Below are 18,059 nucleotides of genomic sequence, written 5' to 3'. Positions count from 1 at the left end.
GTCAGTAATTGTTTTAAAACTCTAAAGCTTAAAATTTTTGTGATCAGAGGTTTGAGAGACAACCCTTTTTCATTGAGGACTCCATTCTTTATGATGTATAACATTTATAAAGACTCCACCTTAATTTAAGAATGATGGAAAAATACTGAGTGGGTATGTATTGCTGTATGAGAGGGCTATAAATTGGAAAGTTATTTCTATTATATATAATATATAGATAACTAATTTGTTAATAAAAGATCTTAGTAAAAAATGCTAATTTGTATTCAGGAAGTGAGATAGTTCCTTATGGAACTTATCAGAAATACTAAGAACCACATGCCAAGGCAGGGTCTTAGAATATTGAGAAGCTGGATAAGTTATCTCCAGAGTCAAATAGGAAAGTAAGGGCCTTTAGCTGAACAGAGAGAGTGATATTTGGGAAATACTCCAGATCCTGCCTAGATGTTTATCTAATTAAGTACCTGCAAATTTTCAGGACACTACTTAGATGGAGTAGCTTTAAGGACTGCTCTTCCTTTCTACCTGCCTCCATATCGTGAGAGATGCTTGGCCCTTTGCTGGCCTCTGCTAATGACACCTTTTATCACCAATAGTAACTGAGGCATTAATTCAGTTCAGTTCAGTTCAGTCTTTGAATTGTACCTGACTCTTTGCGACCCTATGACTGCAGCACTCCAGGCTTCTCTGTCCACCAGCAAATCCTGGAGCTTACTCAAACTCATGTCCATTGAGTCAGTGATGCCATCCAACCATCTCATCCTCTTTCATCCCCTTTTCCTCTCACCTTCAATCTTTCCCAGGATCAGGGTCTTTTCCAATGAGTCAGCTCTTCACATCAAGTGGCCAAATAATTGAGTTTCAGCTTCATTATCAGTCCCTCCAATGAATACCCAGGACTGGTTTCCTTTAGGATTGGCTAGTTGGGTCTCCTTGCAGTCCAAGAGACTCTCAAGAGTCTTCTGCAACACCACAGTACAAAAGCATCAATTCTTCAGTGCTCAGCTTTATTTATAGTCCAAATCTCACATCCACACATGACTACTGGAAAAACCATAGCTTTCACTAGATGGATCTATTTTGGCAAAGTAATGTCTCTGCTTTTTAATATGCTATCTAGGTTGGTCATAGCTTTTCTTCCAAGGAGCAAGTGTCTTTTAATTTCAGGGCTGCAGTCACCATCTACAATGATCCTGGAGCCCTGCAAAATAAAGTCTGATGCTGTTTCCACTGTTTCCCCATCTATTTGCCATGAAGTGATGGGACCAGATGCCATGATCTTCATCTTCTGAATGTTGAGCTTTAAGCCAACTTTTTCACTCTCGTCTTTCACTTTCATCAAGAGGCTCCTTAGTTCCTCTTCGCTTTCTTCCATAAGGGTGGTGTCATCCGAATATCTGAGGTTATTGATTTTTCTCCCGGCAGTCTTGATTCTAGCTTGTGCTTCATCCAGTCTGATATTTCGAATGATGTACTCTGCATTACAGTTAAATAAGCAGGGTGACAATATACAGTCTTGGTGTACTCCTTTCCCAATTTTGAAACAGTCTGTTGTTCCACGTCCAGTTCTAACTGTTGCTTCATGACCTGCATGTAGGTTTCTCAGGAGACAGGTCAGGTGATCTGGTATTCCAATCTCTTCAAGAATTTTCCACAGTTTGTTGTGATCCACACAGTCAAAGTCTTTGGCAGAGTCAATAATGAAGAAGTAGATGTTTTTCTCTAACTCTCTTGCTTTTTTGATGATCCAATGGACGTTGACAATTTGATCTCTGGTTCCTCTGCCTTTTCTAAATCCAGCTCATACATCTGGAAGTTCTCAGTTAATGTCTTGTTGAAGCCTGGCTTGGAGGATTTGGAGCATTACTTTATTAGCATGTGAGATGAGTGCAATTGTGCGGTAGTTTGAGCATTCTTTGGCATTGCCTTTCTTTGGGAATGGAATGAAAACTGACCTTTTCCAGTCCTGTGGCCACTGCTGAGTTTTCCAAATTTGCTGGCATATTGAGTGAAGCACTTTTACAGCATCATATTTTAGGATTTGAAATAGCTCAACTGGAATTCCATCACCTCCACTAGCTTTGTTAGTAGTGATGATTCCTAAGGCCCACTTGACTTCACATTCCAGGATGTCTGGCTCTAGGTGAGTGATCACACCATCGTGATTATCTGGGTCATAAAAATCTTTTTTGTATACTTATTCTGTGTATTCTTGCCACCTCCTGTTAATATCTTCTGCTTCTGTTGGTCCATACCATTTCTGTCCTTTATTGTGTCCATCATTGCATGAAATGTTCCCTTGGTATCTCTATTTTTCTTGAAGAGATCTCTAGTCTTTCCCATTCTGTTGTTTTCCTCTATTTCTTTCCATTGATCACTCAGGAAGGCTTTGTTATATTTCCTTGCTGTTCTTTGGAACTCTCCATTCAGATGGGTATAGCTTTCCTTTTCTCCTTTGCCTTTTGCTTCTCTTCTTTTCTCAACTATTTGTAAGGCTTTCTCAGACAACCATTTTGTCTTTTTGCATTTCTTTTTTGGGGGGAAGGTCTTGATCCCTGCCTCCTGTACAATGTCACGAATCTCTGTCCATAGTTCATCAGGCACTCTATCTATCAGATCTAGTGCCTTAAATCTATTTCTCACTTTCACTATGTAATCATAAAGGATTTGATTTAGGTCATACCTGAATGGTCTAGTGGCTTTTCTCACTTTTTTCAATTTAAGTCTGAATTTGACAATAAGGAGTTCATGACTTGAACCACATCATCTCCCGGTCTTGTTTTTCCTGACTGTGTAGAGCTTCTGCATCTCTGGCTGCAAAAAATATAATCAATCTGGTTTTGGTATTGACCATCTGGTGATGTCCATGTGTAGAGTCTTCTCTTGTGTTGTTGGAAGAGGCTGTTTGCTATGACCAGTGCATTCTGTTGGCAAAACTCTGTCAGCCTTTAACCTGGTTCCTTTTGTACTCCAAGGCCAGATTTGCCTGTTACTCCAGGTATCTCTTGACACCCTACTTTTGCATTCCAGTCACCTTTAATGAAAAAAGCATCATTTGGGGATATTAGTTCTAGAAGGTCTTGCAGGTCTTCATAGAACCATTCAACCTCAGTTTCAGCATTGCTGGTTGGGGCATAGATGTGGGTTACTGTGATACTGAATGGTTTGCCTTGGAAACAAACAGAGATCATTCTGTCATTTTTGAGATTGCATCCAAGTACTGCATTTTGGACTCTTGTTGACTATAATGGCTACTCCATTTCTTCTAAGGGATTCTTTCCCAACAGTTGTAGATATAATGGTCATCTGAGCCATTAGAAAGTTGATCAAATAATCATATGGGTCTCCCTTTCCTCTCTGTCTGTGATTCCTCTGGGTTAGATAGATGGGAAAGAGGAAGGAATCTTAAAGCTCTTGTTTAGTCAAGTCACAGACTTCCACTTTTGTTGGTAATTTATTACCATTACAAGCTTTAGGGTGAAATAGTCTGCCATAAACTATAGCTAAGAAACCTTTAGATTTTTGAAATTTAACTGCAGTGCAGTACCAAATCAAGTCACATATATGTACTCTGTTGGTGATAGTAGTAGTGGTCAGGAGAAGGGACAATAAAGGGAAGAACCTGGCAAGGAGATGAGCTACCACTATAATGGATGCTATAGCCTTTTAAAAAGCACTGTACTTAATGTGAACACAATGAAGACTATACTTACCACTGACCTGCAGGGTGAATGAGGAAGAGGCATAGTGGCTTTTGGGCATTGTTAGTAAAACAAATTGTCTGAATTTACAGTTCAGAATTTACTCACTGATAATATAGAGACCTCTCAAATTGCCAAATCTCTTTGTTGCCAAAGACAACAAAACAGTGACAAAAGCCAGAACCCCAAATCTTTCGTACAATGAATATATATCTGTGCCTACCACAAGAATGAAAACTCAAACTGAGCCTACTGAAAGTGGAGCCAGAGAGCTATCTTTGAGAAAATATTTGTGGTCATATACCTCCAGAGATACTGAAAGGTTTCTGACAACATAACTCTAAATTCAGTTACAGGGCAGTGATTTTACACTTGAAAGGTTGAAGGGACCCCAAGGTTCACTAGCCCAAACCCCATTCACATTGAATCCTGAGATCATGCTCTAAACAATTAAGAATTCCTTTTCCTTTATCGAAGGGGTAGCATTCCACTTTTTAACATAGTCTGCTATTCCTGTGACAAGTGAATGCCACGATTTTTATAACTCATGTTAAAGTTCCTCAACATAGTATGATATTATGTATATATTACTCAGCTTAAACATCAATTGTGGGGACACTTTGTTGTTCAAATTAAAATCTGCAATGATCAAATTAGGACTGGGCCAATCCAGATTCCCCAGGTGGCTCAGGAGTAAAAAAAATCTACCTGCTGATACAGGAGATGTGGGTTCGATCCCTGTGCCAGGAAGATCCCCTGGAGAAGGAAGTGGCAACCCACTCCAGTATTCTTGCCTGGGAAATCCCATGGACAGAAGAGCCTGGAGGACTACAGTTCATGGGGGTAGCAAAGAGTCAGACATGACTTAGTGACTAAACAACAACAATCCATATTCCAGACATTGTCAACTAGCTTCTCTCTGAAAGGCTAGCCTGCAGAGCCAGATTTTCCACATGCTTCTGTTATTCTATTTCTATCAACACCTGAGGCTTTTGCTAATTATCATCTGGAGTGTCTGAAGTAGGCTTTTTTTGATGAAATTCATTACTTGTTAATTAGTGATGGATTGTTAGAAATGGGCTCTTGCTGGAGAAATGAAAGGTTCTCAAGATACAATTATGAGTATTGGCTTGACTGTTTTAGAGTTCCTATATTTGATGAAAGTGTTTTAGAATCCAGTGAGGCATTACTGTAAAGTTGGTCTGAAGCAGTTTGAACAGCTGCTGTCTAGGTTCTAGAGGATTTTTAGTTGCCTGATAGTGACTATACACAAAAAATGATGCCTCTATAATAGTTCTATCTGCCTTGAGTTCTATTTCATGCAAAGTAGTGGTAGGAACACCTAAAATGGCAGACGAGTAAGTCTTGCAGAGCTTACAGAACAGATTTATAATCAGTTTTTGCCTACTTACTAAGGAGTTTTTAATTCATGTATGTGCAGCAGAATTTTGTCTTCTACTTGCTTTCATTGTAACTTGGAAGTGAGGTTTGGGGAAAGTAGCTAAACCTCACTAATCTCAACTTCTGTAGTGACAGCCCTGATCTGCAGAAAAGAACCTAAGAGTTGAGCATGATCAAATTGGCTTAGGTCACTTTGCAACAAAAACTTTCTCTATAGCTGAGCTGAGTAATAATTCTGTGAACCAAAAAGCTTACACAGAAAGGAGAGATGAGTCCCAGGTAGGTGTTTTATTTCTGACCCTGGTTTCTTTTTTGATATTTGTTGAGTTAATGCCTTTAGGACTGACGTGTCAGAGAAAGATCAAAGCTCAGATTCTTACAGGAAGTAGAAAAAAAATTGCCTTGCCTTTTGTATCCTTAATTAAAGCCTTTGAGAAAGATGAGTGTAAGCATTAGAAAGAAGTTTTTTTGTTTGTTTGTTTGTTTTTGTCCAGGAATGTGCTAAAGAGCACAAATTTTTTAGTGCTGTGTTCTCTCTCTCTCTGATTTAAAACAGGAAAAGAGTATTTATTTATTTATTATTATTTTTTATTTATTTTTTAAATTTAATATATTCCTTACAAATTTAAGAACCCATCCTGAACCCTCCTCCCTCCTCCCTCCCCATACCATCCCTCTGGGTCGTCCCAGTGCACCAGCCCCAAGCATCCAGCATCGTGCATTGAACCTGGACTGGCATCTCGTTTCATACATGACATTTCACATGTTTCAATGCCATTCTCCCAAATCTTCCCACCCTCTCCCTCTCCCACAGAGTCCATAAGCCTGTTCTATACATCAGTGTCTCTTTTGCTGTCTCGTATACAGGGTTATCGTTACCATCTTTCTAAATTCCATATATATGCGTTAGTATACTGTACTGGTGTTTTTCCTTCTGGCTTACTTCACTCTGTATAATAGGCTCCAGTTTCATCCACCTCATTAGAACTGATTCAAATGTATTCTTTTTAATGGCTGAGTAATACTCCATTGTGTATATGTACCACTGCTTTCTTATCCATTCATCTGCTGATGGACATCTAGGTTGCTTCCATGTCCTGGCTATTATAAACAGTGCTGCGATGAACATTGGGGTACACGTGTCTCTTTCCCTTCTGGTTTCCTCAGTGTGTATGCCCAGCAGTGGGATTGCTGGATCATAAGGCAGTTCTATTTCCAGTTTTTTAAGGAATCTCCACACTGTTCTCCATAGTGGCTGTACTAGTTTGCATTCCCACCAACAGTGTAAGAGGGTTCCCTTTTCTCCACACCCTCTCCAGCATTTATTATTTGTAGACTTTTGGATCGCAGCCATTCTGACTGGTGTGAAATGGTATCTCATAGTGGTTTTGATTTGCATTTCTCTGATAATGAGTGATGTTGAGCATCTTTTCATGTGTTTGTTAGCCATCTGTATGTCTTCTTTGGAGAAATGTCTATTTAGATCTTTGGCCCATTTTTTGATTGGGTCATTTATTTTTCTGGAGTTGAGCTGTAGGAGTTGCTTGTATATTTTTGAGATTAGTTGTTTGTCGGTTGCTTCATTTGCTATTATTTTCTCCCATTCTGAAGGCTGTCTTTTCACCTTGCTAATAGTTTCCTTTGATGTGCAGAAGCTTTTAAGTTTAATTAGGTCCCATTTGTTTATTTTTGCTTTTATTTCCAATATTCTGGGAGGTGAGTCATAGAGGATCCTGCTGTGATGTATGTCAGAGAGTGTTTTGCCTATGTTCTCCTCTAGGAGTTTTATAGTTTCTGGTCTTACGTTGAGATCTTTAATCCATTTTGAGTTTATTTTTGTATATGGTGTTAGAAAGTGTTCTAGTTTCATTCTTTTACAAGTGGTTGACCAGATTTCCCAGCACCACTTGTTAAAGAGATTGTCTTTAATCCATTGTATATTCTTGCCTCCTTTGTCAAAGATAAGGTGTCCATATGTGCGTGGATTTATCTCTGGGCTTTCTATTTTGTTCCATTGATCTATATTTCTGTCTTTGTGCCAGTACCATACTGTCTTGATAACTGTGGCTTTGTAGTAGAGCCTGAAGTCAGGTAGGTTGATTCCTCCAGTTCCATTTTTCTTTCTCAAGATCGCTTTGGCTATTCGAGGTTTTTTGTATTTCCATACAAATTGTGAAATTATTTGTTCTAGCTCTGTGAAGAATACTGTTGGTAGCTTGATAGGGATTGCATTGAATCTATAAATTGCTTTGGGTAGTATACTCATTTTCACTATATTGATTCTTCCAATCCATGAACATGGTATATTTCTCCATCTATTAGTGTCCTCTTTGATTTCTTTCACCAGTGTTTTATAGTTTTCTATATATAGGTCTTTAGTTTCTTTAGGTAGATATATTCCGAAGTATTTTATTCTTTTCGTTGCAATGGTGAATGGAATTGTTTCCTTAATTTCTCTTTCTGTTTTCTCATTATTAGTGTATAGGAATGCAAGGGATTTCTGTGTGTTGATTTTATATCCTGCAACTTTACTATAATCATTGATTAGTTCTAGTAATTTTCTGGTGGAGTCTTTAGGGTTTTCTATGTAGAGGATCATGTCATCTGCAAATAGTGAGAGTTTTACTTCTTCTTTTCCAATTTGGATTCCTTTTATTTCTTTTTCTGCTCTGATTGCTGTGGCCAAAACTTCCAAAACTATGTTGAATAGTAATGGTGAAAGTGGGCACCCTTGTCTTGTTCCTGACTTTAGAGGAAATGCTTTCAATTTTTCACCATTGAGGATAATGTTTGCTGTGGGTTTGTCATATATAGCTTTTATTATGTTGAGATATGTTCCTTCTATTCCTGCTTTCTGGAGAGTTTTTATCATAAATGGGTGTTGAATTTTGTCAAAGGCTTTCTCTGCATCTATTGAGATAATCATATGGTTTTTGTTTTTCAATTTGTTAATGTGGTGTATTACATTGATTGATTTGCGGATATTGAAGAATCCTTGCATCCCTGGGATAAAGCCCACTTGGTCATGGTGTATGATCTTTTTAATGTGTTGTTGGATTCTGATTGCTAGAATTTTGTTTAGGATTTTTGCATCTATATTCATCAGTGATATTGGCCTGTAGTTTTCTTTTTTTGTGGGATCTTTGTCAGGTTTTGGTATTAGGGTGATGGTGGCCTCATAGAATGAGTTTGGAAGTTTACCTTCCTCTGCAATTTTCTGGAAGAGTTTGAGCAGGATAGGTGTTAGCTCTTCTCTAAATTTTTGGTAGAATTCAGCTGTGAAGCCGTCTGGACCTGGGCTTTTGTTTGCTGGAAGATTTTTGATTACAGTTTCAATTTCCGTGCTTGTGATGGGTCTGTTAAGGTTTTCTATTTCTTCCTGGTCGAGTTTTGGAAAGTTGTACTTTTCTAAGAATTTGTCCATTTCTTCCTCATTGTCCATTTTATTGGCATATAATTGTTGATAATAGTCTCTTATGATCCTTTGTATTTCTGCGTTGTCTGTTGTGATCTCTCCATTTTCGTTTCTAATTTTATTGATTTGATTTTTCTCCCTTTGTTTCTTGATGAGTCTGGCTAATGGTTTGTCAATTTTATTTATCCTTTCAAAGAACCAGCTTTTGGCTTTGTTGATTTTTGCTATGGTCTCTTTTGTTTCTTTTGCATTTATTTCTGCTCTAATTTTTAAGATTTCTTTCCTTCTACTAACCCTGGGGTTCTTCATTTCTTCCTTTTCTAGTTGCTTTAGGTGTAGAGTTAGGTTATTTATTTGACTTTTTTCTTGTTTCTTGAGGTGTGCCTGTATTTATTAAAAAGTTAGAATACAGTGGTCTTCCTTGTTTTTTAGGAGAAAAGTGAAGTATGTCAAGGAGCGAGTGTGGGTGAGGATTGAAGGGAAGGCCCAACAAGTGAGAATTGTACTGTTCACTGACCTCATGCAATGCCATTACTGGGCTTGTGAAGTACAGGAAAATGTTTTATTAAGAAGAAGATGGCACTCTCATTTGATTCTATCCTTTTGGAATTCCTTAGAGTTCAGATTGGAAAACAACTATTATCAATAAGAAAGGGGAAACTTCCCTGGTGGCTAAGACTCCATGCTCCAAATGCAGGGGGCCTGGGTTCATTCCCTGGTCAGGGAACTAGATCCCACATGCAGCAACTAAGACCTGGTGCAGCCAAATAAATAAATAAATAAAAGCAAATAAATAAGAAAGATACATGGGGATTGTTAGACTCAGTTAATTGTGATGTATTCCAGACCAATGCTTCAGAGATAAACTGAAGAGAGGCAAGTGGCCAGAGAATTTTAACAAAAACCATGTATAACATAAATAACCTGGTTGATTTAATCAAAAGTAAGAAGTGAAACACACTCTCCAGGCTTGCTCATATCTGTCTCTAAATAATTACAAACTCTCCCCTTCAAGTCCAGATTTGGATTCAACTCCTCTCTGAGTATCACCAGATTAGCACTGACCTCTTGCTGCTCTGCTCTTTTATCCTCCACTGCCTCTTGGCAACCCCATGGGCTACACAGTCCATGGACTTCTCCAGGCCAGAATACTGAGTGGGTAGCCTTTCCCTTCTCAAGGGAATTTTCCCAGCCCAGGGATGGAACCCAGGTCTCCCACATTGCAGGCAGATTCTTTACCAGCTGAGCCACCAGGGAAGCCCCCTCCACTGCCACCATTTTCAATTCTTTGTAGTCTAGTCTCTTCAGTCCTTGTATCATGTTTACATTTCCTTTCAGCTGTATTAGTTTGCATTTGTTAGTTTTCCATAGACTTTGTGAATATTGTTAGTTTTTCACCCCTTATTAGGCGGTGAACTTTCAGCTCTCAGTACGATGGTCTTTCTATTTTATTATCTTAGAATCTATACTGATTACTCTCTGATTTTATTACTTTGGAGCAGACTCTCAGATTATTAAGATTTCAGAGTAACCTGGGATAAATTATTTTACTATGAGAGTAGTTAGGAACAAAACTGAGATTAGAGTGGTCATTGATTTGAGTTGTAGCTTTCTAATCTCCAAGTGGCTTTTTTGTTCCCCTATCCCAGGCCATGTCAAAAAACCCCAAAACACTCATGAAGGAGAGTAGAAATAGAGATGGAGGTGGAGAGAGAGAAGGAGAAAGAGAGAGAAATAAATTAATTGGTGCTGGTTTGCTTGGCACTGGTGGTGTCCTATGTGGAACATTTCTGAACAACTCTTGGCCCTCTTTGCAGAAAAGTAAAGACTAAGTATAGTTCTTATAGAATGATAGTTCATGGAACTCTTCCATTTTGGAATAGCTTGTTCAAAGGTATTATCTATGTGCAAAGCCATGAAATAGGACTTCCACTATTTCTCCCAGTTGGGAATCTCTAAAGGAGGATCCTATCTTCCCTATCTCCCCTTTAAAACCTCACAGTCCATATCCTGTGATGTCTGGGTCTCCGTCTTTCACAGATGCTGGCTTTCATTTTACAGTTCAAATAACTTTCCTCTGGGTACTATGTCCATCCACCCACCAACTTATATTTCAACTTCTTAACATTGATAAATCTAATGTCCTTGTTTCATATGTTAATTTTTCAGAAACTCCTATGTCCTTACTTCAAGAGTATCCCATTTTATAATTTTCATACACAGTAATCCTCATTCATAAACAATATTTTTGTAGTGTTAATAAATCCAAGATAGGGTCATCTTATGGTACCATGGGTGGTAGATGGTGGAGCATCTTTTTTTCTCTCATTTTATTCTTGATGACAAAAGAGCTACTTGCCCTGCTCATAGTGTGTAATGATTAATTGTAGAAGAAAAAGACTCCTATGTATTCTTTATTAAGCTGACTTTGAGTTCTATTCTTCCAACATTGCTTCCAATGATGACACAAGGGAAATGGCAATAGACTTTATTAGAAAGTCCTTCTCATTTCATTGTGAGACTTAAGTTGATTACACTATTAGGTCACAGGTAAGAATCATGGTATAAACAAAATAGTTAATTGTCTGGAAATAAACTTTACAGCCAGGCTATTTATTAGGAAGATTTCTGATACTATTTGCATGATCCCTGCAGAAGGAAAAAATATACCAAAGCAAAAGAAATCCTATTTTATACTTGCAAAGCCATGCTGGTCAGATGCAAAACAACTGAATATTTGAGGGCATAATTTATTAGAATTGTAAATATATCAATATTATATTTATAGTCTTAATGCCATTGATGCATACTTATTGCACATCTGTTTTACGCTTGCTTTAACTGCATGTACATTATTATTTTATAGTTTCTACACAGCTAATGGTCTGTGTTTGCAGCATATCAATGCATTTGCTTTTTACATTTTAGAATTGCATTGTGCCACAATATCTTACCAGATAAGCAGTTAAAATTCATTAACTTGGATCCCAGTATTTGCAATCATTTATTCAAAGATTGTGTTAACTTCTGTTTACAATTGGGACAATAAAAGGGTTTTCTAGGCTAATGAATATAGTAACAAAGATTAGAAAGTGACTATTTGTACTGCTTAGTAAAATGTTTCTTTATAAAAAATTTGAAATACTTATTTTCGATCAAAATTTGTATACTTTTCATGTAAAACCTTTCTGTAAGTACTTGATCTGCCTTAAATGGCCATTAGATTAGGGACAGACTCCTGGCCCAAAGTGGATCTATCAGATAATGAGTACTTTTTCTGGGCATTTAGAGTTGAGGCACTGACAGAATAGGACAGTTAAAGAAAGGGTTCTTAAAGAAAATGACCATATAAAATTTTGGCCAGAGTTAACTCGAGAACAGGTCTAAGCTATATTGAGGCTGAAAGTATAGAGGATCACAGATCCATGAATACAAAGAAAAAGTAAATCTGCAAAGAAAAATAAGAGAATTAAGTACATACACAGATAGAAATGGAGAATAGTGAATACATAACCCACAAGAGATAGGAAAATTAGCTTCAGTTTCTGACTTTCCAGTTTCAGTTCCACTTGAACAAATAGTGTTTGGGGTTCAATCCTTGAATATTTATAAGATTATTTGTTATATCCATACAATAACCCTCTTTTGGGGTTTCCCTGGTGGCTCAGTGGTAAAGAATCTGCCCGCCAATACAGGAGATGTGAGTTCATTCCTTGGGTTGGGAAGATCCCCTGGAGAAGGAAAGGGCAATCCACTCCAGTATCCTTGCCTGGGAAATACCATGGACAGAGGAGGCTGGTGGGCTACAGTCTACTGGGTCACAAAAACAGCTGGACACAACTTAGTGACTAAACAGCAACAACAAAACCTATGTTGACTTATTCTACTGTGATTGTAATTCTAATCTTTGAGTAAGATTGTATAATTAATTACCAACTAATTTTAATTTTATGTTATATACTAGTAATACACTAAGTGCTATGGGAAAATCAAAATTAAGAATAAAATTCAAGACATGGTCCTTTTAAATAGAATCTTAGAGATTGGTAAAACAAACAAACAAAACTAACACATAAAAAGAGTGAATGATACTTGCCAACATTTTATTTTAGATACCTCAAATGAAATTACATATCACAGATAAATTTATAGTTATACTATATACATGATTTTGTCATCATAACCTATGTGTGCTTATAGTTGTTGTGCTATGAATAGAAATAATTTATGCAAAAACATGTACAGGATGATATATTGGGTACAGATTTTTGTGGATGTGTGTTACTGGAAGAATTAACTCATTTCTATTCATGGACAATTTAATCACTGGGATCAGTGCTTGAGGGAAGAAATTATACATTCTTTTTTCAACTTTAGCACCCCTACTTCATATAGACATCAATAAATTAAAATTGATTAATGATTCAAGCAGGATATATTATGAATAGGAAAACCTGAATTCAACCCCATATTGTTGTGAAGAATATTTTCATTTAGAGTCTTTTCTAAACTAATTCTATAACTTATTTTTTGTTTATTATCTGTGGCCACTGAAGTCTCTACATAGTTACTTATTGGTCAGCTAATAATTGGACTGAGATTTCCTTTAAAGCTTAAGACCAGTAAATCTCCCATTCTTTGGCATGCATCTCTGTGTATGTTGGAACATACTTTTAACTGTTAGCCAGGCAGTTTATAACTCTGCCTTAGCCTTCATTTCCTGATTATAGAGAGTCTCAAGTTCAGAAGTAAAAGTGTAAAACCTTCTTAAGACTTTGTGGATGTGTACACTGTCCCACACATATGCACAACCATAGGCATGTGTATAGCTCTCTAGGTACCCAGGAATATATCTGAGTTTAAAGAAAACCCTATGCACATCTCATTCTCTAACTTTTTCTTTTAACTTTTGGATTAGCTTAGTGTTTGTTCTATCTCTTATTTACTACATCAGGTATCCAAGATATTCAATAATTGCCTCTGATGATTTTTTCCAAGAAACTCCCTCAGGAAAAATAGTTTTTACACTGGGCAAACTCCAAATCTGGTCAAATACAGACTGATTTGTGACTAGTATCTTCTAGGGGACCATCCTCTAAATCAAATAATGACAGTTATCTAGAAATTTACCTTTGAAGGAGAATCTAGCTTTTGTTGTCCCTCTAGTTGTTACCAGACTCCTGCTTTTCACCATGATATGCCTGTTTTCAGTGCTACCATGGAGATTCTAAGGGGATTATAAGAATAAGCCAATTTAAAACACTACAAAGCTTGTTGTTCTAACTGAGATCCAGTCATTTTTCTTGATTAAAACCTCCCCAGATTGCTGCAAGCCTTCAGTTAATTTTGAGTACTGGAATGCTGATTCTGTTATATATTGTTGTTGTTTAGTTGCTGCTGCTGCTGCTAAGTTACTTCAGTCATGTCCAACTCTCTGCGACCCCATAGACAGCAGCCCACCAGGCTCCACTGCCCCTGGGATTCTCCAGGCCAGAACACTGGAGTGGGTTGCCATTTCCTTCTCCAATGCATGAAACTGAAAAGTGAAAGTGAAGTCGTTCAGTTGTGTCTGACTCTAGCGACCCCATGGACTGCAGTCTACCAGGCTCCTCTGTCCATGGGATTTTCCAGGCAAGAGTACTGGAGTGGGGTGCCATTGCCTTCTCTGGTTGTTTAGTTGCTAAGTTGTTTCAATTCTTTTGTGATTCCATGGACTATAACCTGCCAGGCTCCTCTGTTCATGGAATTCTCCAGGCAAGAATGCTGGAGTGGGTTGTCATGTCTTTCTGCAGAGGACCTTTCCAACCCAGGGATCAAACCCACATCTCTCATGTCTCCTGCATTGGCAGGCAGATTCTTTACCACTGAGTCACCAGGGAAGCCCAGGGGAAATGGGTGAAGGTGGTCGAACTTTCAGTTATTAAGGTGAATATTTGTTGTTGTTGTTTTTAGTTGCTAAATCCTGTCTGACTCTTTTGTGATCCCATGGACTGTTGTCTGCCAGGCTCCTCTGTCCATGAAATTTTCCAGGCAAGAATGCTACAGTGGGTTGCCATTTCCTTCTCCAGGGAATCTTCTTGAGCCAGGGATTGAACCCATGTTTCCTGCATTGGCAGGCAGATTCTTTACCACTGAGCCACCAAGGAAGCCCTATGATACACACACACAAACACACACAAATATATATATGTATATATATATATACCATGAACGTATGTATTTATGTATGTAAATTTATTCTTCCAGATGTTCAAGCTGGTTTTAGAAAAGGCAGAGGAACAAGAGATCAAATTGCCAACATCATCTGGATCATGGAAAAAGCAAGAGAGTTCCAGAAAAACATCTATTTCTGCTTTATTGACTATGCCAAAGCCTTTGACTATGTGGATCACAATAAACTGTGGAAAATTCTGAAAGAGATGGAAACATCAGACCACCTGACCTGCCTCTTGAGAAACCAATATTCAGGTCAGGAAGCAACAGTTAGAACTGGACATGGAACAACAGACTGGTTCCAAATAGGAAAAGGAGTATGTCAAGGCTGTATACTGTCACCCTGCTTATTTAACTTATATGCAGAGTACATCATGAGAAACGCTGGACTAGAAGAAGCACAAGCTGGAATCAAGATTGCCGGGAAAAATATCAATAACCTCAGATATGCAGATGACACCACCCTTATGGCAGAAAGTGAAGAGGAACTAAAAAGCCTCTTGATGAAAATGAAACAGGAGAGTGAAAAAGTTGACTTAAAGCTCAACATTCAGAAAACGAAGATCATGGCATCTGGTCCCATCACTTCATGGGAAATAGATGGGGAAACAGTGGAAACAGTGTCAAACTTTATTTTGGGGGGCTCCAAAATCACTGCAGATGGTGACTGCAGCCATGAAATTAAAAGACGCTTACTCCTTGGAAGGAAAGTTATGACCAACCTAGAGAGCATATTGAAAAGCAAAGACTACTTTGCCAACAAAGGTCCGTCTAGTCAAGGTTATGGTTTTTCCAGTGGTCATGTATGGATGTGAGAGTTGGACTGTGAAGAAAGCTGAGTGCCGAAGAATTGATTCCTTTGAACTGTGGTGTTGGAGAAGACTCTTGAGAGTCCTTTGGACTACAAGGAGATCCAAACAGTCCATTCTAAAGGGGATCAGTCCTGGGTGTTCTTTGGAAGGAATGATGCTAAAGCTGAAACTCCAGTACTTTGGCTACCTCATGCCTAGAGTTGACTCATTGGAAAAGACTCTGATGCTGGGAGGGATTGAGGGCAGGAGTAAAAGTGGACGACAGAGGATGAGATGGCTGGATGGCATCACCGACTTGATGGATGCAAGTTTGAGTGAACTCCGGGAGTTGGTGATGGACAGGGAGGCCTGCTGCTGCTACTGCTAAATCGCTTCAGTTGTATCCGACTCTGTGCGACCCCAGAGATGGCAGCCCACCAGGCTCCCCCGTCCCTGGGATTCTCCAGGCAAGAACACTGGAGTGGGTTGCCATTTCCTTCTCCAATGCATGAAAGTGAAAAGTGAAAGTAAAGTTGCTCAGTTGTGTCCGACTCTTAGTGACCCCATGGACTGCAGCCCACCAGGCTCCTCCATCCATGGGATTTTCCAGGCAAGAATACTGGAGTGGGGTGCCATTGCCTTCTCTGCAGCGAGGCCTGGCATGCTGCAATTCATGGGGTCGCAAAGAGTCGGGCATGACTGAGCAACTGAACTGAACTGAAATTTATTCTTATTCACAGGCAACTATTAACATGTTGATACTTATTCTCCTTGTTGCATAAAAATATATTATGAAAACTTTCCCTTATCATTAAATATCTTTTTAAATTATGGGAATTTAAGTTTTCATAGTATTCTCTTCCTAGTTCCAAGGTTTCCTAAGCCTCAGTTTTCCATGAGTACTAATGAGTCTAATGATTTACCTAAACCACTGTCACTTAGATTTTACTGGCTCTTTTCCTTATGCGTACATTCATACTAAGTCACTACAGTCATGTCATTTTCCTTATAAACCTAATGTAAAACTTCAAATATACACAATATCTTTCCTACTTATGTATTAATTGTTTGCTCTGTGTCTTTGAATAAGATTTTAAATGAACCATTGCCTACAAATGTATATGATTAGAATTAATTCATAATAAGGGTTTTCTGTACAACCTGGTCAAGTGTATGAATATATTTTATGCTTTTGTTATAGCCTGCCTAACTGCCTCTTAGACTTTATTTTTAAAAGCTTTTTTGCCTTGAGATTTTCTAAATTCTGATACAAAAACCTCTTCCATGCATTTAAAATCTTTCTTGCATTAATGTAAGTAAACTATCTTTCTGAATTTTATGCTATGTTTCTTGAAAAATCAAAATTTACTGGAACAAATACCCCTATACACTATTTAGTCAAGTACAAATAATTTCTCACTTTTTACATTATAATTAGTCTCTTCAGTTTACTGTATAGTTTCAAAAATTTTATTCCATTTTTAATGATGATTTTATATTCTGTTTAAAGTTACTTTAAATTCATGAGTAAAGATAACCCCTTATGGTATTACAGCTATTGGAGGAAAGTCATTCAAGTCTCTGAAAGTATAGAGATGGCTATTTACTACTACTTGATGATTGCATCTTCTCTGGGTGTAAGCTCCCAGGAAAAGCTTTTAGTCCCATTTTAATCTTCAATTTTCAAGGCAATGTTCATTCAATTTATGCTGCTGCACATTCAAAAAGTCAATTTATCAAAAATCTCTGATCTTAGGCAATAATTATCCCTACGCTCCCCAGAGTTACATGTCTTTCATTTGGCTGCTTGTTTAAACTGGCAAGTCTGTGTTTCTCTTTCTTGGATCTTCTTGTTTTATTTTATAAGTGTAAAATTTCAGGAGATTAAAGAATCAGTATGCATAGTAATACCAATGATAAGTACAACATTTGAAGGGAAGATATAGAGGATATGGCTGCAAGACTGAACTTAACCAGATTGAATTATTGTTTGTTTCAATATAGTTGAGAGGAAATGACTAGTGTGTCACTGCATAGTTCATTGGTTGGAACATTATAATAAATGCTACCATTGTTAGCAATGTTTTTTATTCATTCTCTTTAAGATTTTATTTCTTTGTGTGACTACAAATTGTCCTGATATTTGGAGTTTCAAAGACATGGCATATTCTCTGTCCTTAAGATGTATACCTTTTCATTAATCTACAGGTACAAATAAATGAGTCTAATGGGTGATGGTGTAAATTAAAACATCAACTTTGTTAATATAGTTAATAACTTAAGTATTATGCACACTTAGTTACCTGCATTTCCCCAAATCTCTATAGCCTCTGGAAAGAAGAAGCAATGATAATCAAATTTTACTTTCTCTTGCTTTCTTTTATGTCAGCCACTTATATGGGTTTATGAGTTAGGAAATACATTTTTTTTCTTTTTTGGCTGTGCTGGGTCTTCATTGCTTTGGTGCAGGATTTCTCTAGTTGCAGCGAGTGGGGGTTGTTCTTTGTTGTGATTCATGGGCTTCCCATTGTGGTAATT

General features: G+C 37.8%; 1 long non-coding RNA gene across 1 annotated transcript in view; it reads left to right on the top strand.

Annotated features, from left to right (window-relative positions):
• Positions 1–17,598, top strand: part of LOC139180899 (uncharacterized) — a 241,887-nt gene extending 224,289 nt beyond the window's left edge. Inside the window, exon 5 of the long non-coding RNA XR_011565099.1 lies at positions 14,764–17,598. This is a non-coding gene — a long non-coding RNA (uncharacterized lncRNA). The remainder of the gene's footprint in view (positions 1–14,763) is intronic.
• The last annotated feature ends 461 nt before the right edge of the window (positions 17,599–18,059 follow it).

The sequence above is a fragment of the Bos indicus genome, chromosome X (genome assembly GCF_029378745.1).
Source record: "Bos indicus isolate NIAB-ARS_2022 breed Sahiwal x Tharparkar chromosome X, NIAB-ARS_B.indTharparkar_mat_pri_1.0, whole genome shotgun sequence".
Taxonomy (NCBI): Eukaryota; Metazoa; Chordata; class Mammalia; order Artiodactyla; family Bovidae; genus Bos; species Bos indicus.
This window is presented reverse-complemented; position numbering and strand designations above follow the sequence as displayed.